At 37.3% G+C, this 8,412-nt stretch overlaps 1 pseudogene; it reads right to left on the bottom strand.

Annotated features, from left to right (window-relative positions):
- Positions 1-1,032: 1,032 nt before the first annotated feature.
- On the bottom strand, positions 1,033-2,819 carry LOC149138275 (UDP-glucosyltransferase 29-like; annotated as a pseudogene).
- Between the last annotated feature and the right edge of the window lie 5,593 nt (positions 2,820-8,412).

The following is an 8,412-nucleotide window of genomic DNA, read 5'->3' as shown; positions in this document are numbered from 1 at the left end:
AATTAATAAAAAAAATTACAATAAAATAAAAACAAAATGAAAATATTATTGAAAATTTCTGAACATCTGTATTTTGTTTGACTCATCTTCAAAGACAAGAAGCTTGACTCATCTTGTCTTTGAAGATAGGTAAAATGTTCACCCACTCCTTAAACAAAATACACACATTCTGGAAATTTCCACTCATCTTGTTTTTAAAAATAGGTAAAATGTTCACCCACTCTTTAAACAAACACAGATTTTGGAATTTTTCAACAATATTATATTATTGACAAACAAACACAGATTTTGGAAATTTTCAACAATATTATATTATTGACTATAAAAATACGCAAATGAAAATTTTAATTATTATAATTTTATTAACAAAAATTATATTATAACAATAGAACTGACCATTTCGAAATCATTTTATATTATCACGGAACTGACCATTTTGGAATCTTTTTATATTATCAAAAAATTAAATGAAGAAACAGGAATCCATTTACAATATCAAATTGCAGGTTTTACTTTCTTTTTTATTAGATCTTTTCATTGCGACTCGTGACACTAACCCGCAGTTTCACTCATGTCAAATTTTCAACATTTAAGAAAAATCCAATGGCACCTGTGGTAAGCATTCCAATAAAAAGTTGGGAACAGCGCAAGCCGCCCATCATCAAAATCAAAATTCTGTAACTTAACCCAACAAGAATTTCAAATAGATAATTAAGCATTCCAATAAAAAGTTGGGAACAGCCTAACCTGCTAATCATCAAAATTCAAGAAATAAGAATTTCAAATAGAAATTATCGTTGGGAATTGTTTTTAGTGTGATTTTTTAGAAGCTTTTTTAATAGATTTTTATAGTATATTTTTCTAAAATCAGCAAGAATTTATTGAAATTACAAACTTTATAAGTAATACTTGCACAATTGAACTGTCTTAAAAATTTTTCCCAGTGCTGAATTCATATACACTCAAAAAACCACGTTAAATAACTTGCTCAAATTTTTCAATTAAACACTTGAAAGTCCAAAAAATTCACACTAAAAACAAGTTATTGTAATAGAATCCATCCAACCAGAGCCACTTACACCTTTGGCCCATGAATTGGACTCAAATAGGAATTATCATTGCTATTTGATTATTAAGAAAGAATCTATCTAAGCAGGACAATTGCATCGATCAGCTCATGAATTGGGTTTCAAATGCAAATTATAATCTTCTTATAACATAGAATCCAACTAACCAGAGAGAATCATTGAGTCGATGAGCTAATGAATTGGACCCATTTCAACCCTTAGCCGTGGCCAATTCGACCAGCCGCTGAACAAATTTATCTACATATCGCTCTTGAGATCCCTTACTTTCCCCGTCCAATATCGTCTTCCTGAACACATCACCCATCTGCGATGCCCTCTGCCTCACTTCCTTCCCATCTTCTCCCTCTTCCGGCGCCATGACCGCCCTCACAGCTCTGCAAATATCCTCCCTGCCGGCTCCGCCATCGCTCCGTCTTGCGACTTCAACACCCACCTTTAATTCATGGACGATCAATCTCGCATTCAATCCCTGATCCTGTCGCGTCGGCAGAGCGATGAAAGGCAATCCCACGCTCATTCCCTCCATGAGAGAGCTCCAACCACAGTGCGTCAGAAAAGCGCCGGTCGAAGAATGTGATAAAATCTCTTTCTGTGGCGCCCAGTCGGTCAATACCAACCCTCTGTCCCCAATCCGTTCTCCAAAATCCTCGGGCAGTGAAGCCGAGCCGCGGGCAGAGCCGGCTAGAGGCAAAACAAAAATAAACGGCTGCCCACTCGCTTCCAATCCGAGAGCCACCTCTTGGATTTGAGCATTCGACAGAAAGCATTGGCTGCCAAAGGAAGCGAACACAACGGAAGAAGCCGCCTGCCTTCCAAGCCATTTCAAGCACTCGGAATCCCGCGGCACGGCGTTCGACTGCAGAAGCGGACCGACGGGAATGACCGGTTTCCCGTGACCCGCTGGAAATAGTCGATGAATTTCCCTTCAAATTCGTAGCACGATTTTATTGCTATCCCCTGACAGCCTTCGACACATCTCATAACTCCATCGATACCCCTCATATTAAAGATGTTGCTCCTGCTCTGATAAGTCTCGAAAATCAACTGTGTTTCAAACGGCCGCCATGAGATCTTGGACGAAGGATAGCCGGGTGGAGGCGTCATCAAGTCCTCTGCAGTAATTTCGTCTCCGTATTCGGCATTAGCCGGTGAGAGCATGTAACTCGAAGAGGCTGCCCCGGAAGTGAGGAATAAGACGCTGGGTATGCTGAGTTTGGCTGCCACTCGAGGAGTCCAGGATTGAACTATGTCAAAGACTACGACATCCGGAGCGAGGCGGCGCAGTAGGGTTTCGAAGGGTTCTTCCAAGAGGTGCACTGCGAGGAGTAAGAGAATCCACTGATGGGGTGAAGTGTCGGCCGTGCACTCGATACCCGGAGGCAATCCTTCCACTGCTGGCAATGGCAGTTCCACCACCTGGACTTTGCCTGGTGACCTTTGATTTGCGAGGAAGAAGAGCGGCTCCATCTTGGGAACATTGACAGGAGTCGTGAGAAAGGAGACGTTGATGCCGCGTTCTGCGAGTTTAATGGATAGCTCTGCGTATGGGGAAAAGTGGCCGTGAGCGAGCCATGGAAACATTAAAACGTGGACTTGACTTGCTGCCATTTTCTGCCCTGAATTGTTGCAGCACCCCGCGTCTATATCTATGGAGATCGCAGTCTGCAATGCTGTTTCGATTGATGAACACACTTAGGTGTGTTATGGGTGAGAGGAGGGTTTCTTCAACACGTCGGAGGCGGCGGCCGTACACGCAGACGGAGGAGTGTTTAGTCAACACGGCATGCTAGATTAATTGGAATTTGGGCGTGAGGTTTTTTAAGAGTTGTTTTTAGTGAGAATTTTTGGCAGGTTTTTTTGGTGGGTTTTTTTATTTTAATTTTTCTAAAATTTGGCATGAATTTATTGAAATTATAAGTTTGATGGGTAACTCTTGCACGGGTTTTTCAAGATGTTGAATCCACATATACAATGTAAAAACCAGTTTAAATAACACAAATCAAGATTTCACAGGTTTTTCAAAATGTTGAATCCATATATACAGTGTAAAAACCAGTTTAAATAACACAAATCAAGATTTCACCTCAAATTTTTCCTTCTCGGACTTTTTCCTTCTCAGACTGGAAAGTCCAAAAAGTAGCGATGTTCTTTTAATGGAGCGCAGCGCCAATAAATGCTTTCTTTAGCAATTTGCAACTCGCTCCTTTTTAAATTAATAGGAAATGAAATGATATTTTAACATCCACGAGATTAAAAATAGTCTATGGGATTATTATTTCCTTTCTTTCGCCTTTTGCAATTTAATCTTTCTCTTGTTCAAACTGATGATGAGTTAGCCCAACTTTCCAACAATCCCCTTGCTAAACCGATGCTAACATATTCCCATAACTTTCTCTGATGTCTTTGAATGCATCACATTCCAAAATGAAATGTTTTTCCGATTCTAGTGCCCTAGAGGTGCAAAATGTACACACCCGTTCTTCCCAATCTTCTTAATTGAGCAATAAGAACCTTTGCCTTCCACTAAATGCTAGCTCCAATGAACTTTTTTTGTTGTAGGTCACATGTAGGGTTGAATTCCTCAATGTAGTACTTCTTCTTTCTACCTAATTCTTTTCCCCATACCCATTTACGAAACTTCTCCATAACAAAATTATTTAACTCCTTGCTACTTGTGGGACAGGTATTGAGTTATTCATCTTCTCCTTGTCTGCGTTTTTCAAGGTTCTCCTTGCCATTTTGCATTCCTCATCAAACCAAGCATTTATAGGAAAACAATTTGATTATGATTTCTTATTTTTTGCTCTTTTGCACTTCTCAAGCGCACTTTGAATTATATTTGTTAACTCATGACTGTTGAAGCTTTTGAAACCAATTTTCTCCTTCTGAATTAATTTCTCTAACATTGTCTTGAAGATAGTACATTTTTCTTGTGTTAGAAGAATTTTTCCCCTTGATAGTGATTGCTGAGAGCATTGGGTTTTTCTCCCATTCTGCGTTTCTTCTAACCATGATAACTTTATATAAATTGGGTTATTGTATGATTTTAAGTCCCAAATATGCTCTTCAATATTAACTTCATCTATCTTTTCTATCAAGCTTTGTGAACACATCACATAGTCAACGACACTTGCCCCATTATATGTGTTGCAAGTGAAGTTCCTAGACCTTTTCCATCTATCTAGACCATTGCAAATAATTAAATTGAAAGCCCCACACAGTGTAAGCAACTCCTCTCCAAAATGATTGCTAACTTTGTCATCTTTTGAACACCTCACCCATTGGGGATTCTCCTCTTCAGTGAGCCAAATAGAATTGTGATCCTCCTTACAACAAAGAATACTAGCTTGATGATTTGGTTTTCTAGCATTGAAATCTCCCACTAAAATAACTTCTCCCTACAGAGAGTACACGACAATATCTTGCTTTAAAGTTGCATACGGATCCTTGTTGTCTAACCCCTTATTTTTGTAAGTTTTTGAGATTTGAGGCACAAAATCACATGCTGCAATTCTTATATGATTCTCATTCTCTGATATTTCGAACCATAAATATTGTTTATTTGCATCTTCTTTGATTAACCGAAAGTGACGGTCTTCTTTTTCTTTCACTAAAACAAGTATTCCCCCATACCCTTTCCCATTTTCTACTACCTTGTTCCAAACTTCTAACTTCAAATAATCGTCAAACACAGGAGTTTTGCAACCATCATGTTCATGAGTTTTCGTGAGACAAATTATGTCTCTACCTTACGCAATAGGCCCTAACACAGGTCCCCTCCTCCAAGGGTAACCTCTACAATTCCAACAAACTAAACTTAGGTAGACGTGGATAGGATTTGACTGCTACACAGTTTGGCACATAAGACTCAAATTTGAGTCTTCACCCCTTTTCATCCATGTTGATCTTTTTGTTTTCCTCCCTATTATCGAATTCTTTGCTTTTTCTTCACTGCCAGCTTGCTTCCCTATTTTGCTCGAAAGCCCAAACACTGCAATAATTGCTTTACCATTGTACAACCATGCCCTTCTCCCTTCATTTCTTGCTGCTCTGATTTTCTCCACTTCTTCCCTTCTCTCCTCTTCTTGTTTGCTGGTTAAATCTTCATCTAGGAAGAAGTGTGAACCTTTCAAGAGTTTCTTTTTGCCCAAGAGTTGATGTTTGTCTTGCATGCTTAACTAGCATTAACTAGCAATTTCACCAAAAGTTATAAAGGAAATATTGTAAGTGGATAGTTTGGAAGAAGAGCATAAATGAAGAGCAAATGCTCTAAGTGTCATTTTGTGTGTCGTTCAATGCAATTGTTGAGTTCTTCATAATTCTTGGAAGGATTGGCTTTGAATATTTTTGGAGTGGATATAAACAAAGATGTTTCGAATTGGAGTGAAGAACAGGTTGGTTTGAAAGGGGGGAAGGTGGGGTTCCAAGCTTATATGTATGTGTCGAAAAACTGCTTAGCCATTTTGTATCAGCAATGCTCAATATGGGTGTTTGTCTAAGTGATTTGTTCATGAGCGAGATGGTTTGTTGATTGTAAAACATGGTTGAATTGGAAGTGGGAAGTGGTAGCCACATCTAGGTTTAAGGGAAAATGTGAAGTAGTGGCATGTGGCTTAGAGGGGGAGGGTTGGACGATTTTTTGTTTCTTTTTTCTTTGGGAGTTTGTACAAACTTTATTAGCATGCTAGAGTTCACGTTGGCATGCATTTATTTGTTCTTTATTTATGACATATTATGTTCAATCACATTTATCATTAGAAGTAGTGGACATTTGTGGAAGTAATTGCAATGCCCGCTCTCTTTACGTTTTTGTTAGTTTGGTAGTGTCGAGCATTGCAACTACTTATCCCTTTTGGAAGAAAAGGATTGTCATCTGGATTGTGACAAATCCTTAGATTTACACAACTAAGCACTTCCCCTCACACAACTTACCCATAAATTTAGTATGTGACTCATCTCATCATCCAATCTAGGTATGAGTTAGCTATATAGAGTTTCGTTGAAGCTGGATAACCCATTCCCTTCAAAAAAAGGCTTGTCTCATGAGGAGTAAGTGAAAAACCTCCCTGCCTACTTTTTCTTCTCCATCTCTCTTTTTCCTTCTAATGTGGAACATCATATCACATTTTTCTGAGCTCTTCTCCTTCCTTAATGGTCAACCTTTTTTTTTAATAGCTTTTGATAAAGAGAAAACTAGGATATTATTTTTCTTATGGAATCACTTAGTTGTTTATTACATATCATCGTTCTCAGAAATCCACTTAAAGTTTTCCGAGATTTAAAATGTTTGAGTGCCATACACAAGTTAGTGCTTGTTGAATAGATTCAGCGTGCCTGAATAGTATAAATGCAACAAACCTCAAATCTTATATTTCAACCTAATATATTGGCTCAGTGCCAAAACGTGTCTTCCCAATATTCAACTTAATATCTAAACACAACAAGAAAAACATATATCAAGTTCATCAATCCCTAGTTCTAGAGAAATAAGCAATGTGCCTCCTATTCACATTCCTTAACACTACCAATTTTAAACATGAGATACCTGAGATGGAGGGCAATGAAGGGTGCCTTTCCCTGAATTGTGGCAAGAAGAGTTTGTGTGTGTTTTCTCAATTAGGATCAACAAACTTTAGAGATTCATAATTGGCATGACAATAAATCTTCTGAATTAAATTAGGAAGGTCATTATTTGCAAGATGAGAATCAACATGACTGAAATAAGGAACATTGTGTTTTTTAGCAAAGGAAGCACACTACCAATTTTAAACATGAGGTACCTAAGATATTGCAAGGAAATGAAGGGTACCTTTCCTTGAATTCCGGTGAGAAGAGTTTGTGCAAGTTTTCTCAATAGGATCAGTAAACTTTATTTCTGAGCTCTTCTCCTTCCTTAATGGTCATCGTTTTTTTAAATAGATTTCAATAAAGAGGAAACTACGATATTATTTTTCTTTTGGAATGGCTTATTTGTTTATTATAAATATCATTCTCAGAAATCTACTTAAATTTTTCCGAGATTTAAAAAGTTCAAGTGCCATATCACAAGTTAGTGCCTGTTGAATAGCTTTAGCACGCTTGAATTGTAGAAAATGCAACATACCTGCTCAAATCTTATATTTCAACCTAATATATTGGTTGGGTGCCAAAGTGTCTTCCCAGTATTCAAATTAGTATCTAAACACAACAAGAAAAGAAAATATCAAGTTCACCAATTTTTATAGTCCTAGAGCAATAACCAATTTGCCTCCTTTTCACATTCATTGACACTACCAATTTTAAACATGAGATAACTGAGATGGAGGGCAATGAAGGGAACCTTTCCCTGAAATCCGGAAAGAAGAGTTCATGTAGGTTTTCTCAATAGGTTCAATGGGTCAGCAAACTTTAGAGCTTCATAGTTGACACGAAAATGAATCCTCTGAATTGAATTAGGAAGGTCATTATTTGCAAGACGAGAATCAGCATGAGTGAAATATAGAACATTGTGATTTTTTAGCAAAGGATACACCACCAATTTTAAACATGAGGTACCTAAGATGGAGAAAAATGAAAGGTTCCTTTCCCTAAATTCTGGCGAGAAGAGTTTGTGCAAGTTTTCTTAATAGGGCCAGTAAACTTTAGAGGTTCATAGTTTTTTTACAAGAATATTGATAAATTACAATATTCAAATTAGGTTCACATCTATAGCCACTATCTAGAAACTTAAACAATGAAATAGGTTATGTCATTACATTTACATTTGTATGAAGGAAACATTCATGGGAATCTTGGGCATCATTCTCACGGTGACCCCTCGCAACTTCCCAATCTCTCTCTGAGTAAAGGATTTTGCATATTGCCATAAATTATATGTTTTATGCATGTAGCTATAGACCATAGTCAAATGATCTAGAATTTTTTTCATGTATTAAAAATCAAGTTGAATTATTGGTTGTGTGACAGTGGAATTAACTATTTAAAACCCTATAGCATGGCTCAAAACCAAATTGTGTTAGCAATTACTTGTGGATCAAGTGAAAATGGTGTCAAATTTTATTTATTCATGGCCATAGAAAGGAAGAATGGTTCACGAAGTGCTTAAGAAATAATAAACTCACATCCAGAAAACAACAACAGATATTTAGCAATTGTTCTTTTTGGCCAAATTTGGGCACTTATTACCATACTCCAATTTATTGTCTAGGACATGTAGGTCTCACGTTACCCAAACTCATCTATCATGGATTTTTCAAATACAATTTCTTTTTTATTTATAATTTTAAATTTTCAACCAAAACTCGCATTCAAGAATAAGAGTTGTGGTGAACTTTCACATTTGTTT

The sequence above is a fragment of the Pinus tabuliformis genome, chromosome X (genome assembly GCF_031772625.1).
Source record: "Pinus tabuliformis cultivar Carrire ecotype Pingquan chromosome X, CPIR1, whole genome shotgun sequence".
Classification (NCBI taxonomy): domain Eukaryota; kingdom Viridiplantae; phylum Streptophyta; class Pinopsida; order Pinales; family Pinaceae; genus Pinus; species Pinus tabuliformis.
The sequence above is the reverse complement of the archived record's forward strand: the minus strand, read 5'-3'. Positions and strand labels throughout refer to the sequence as shown.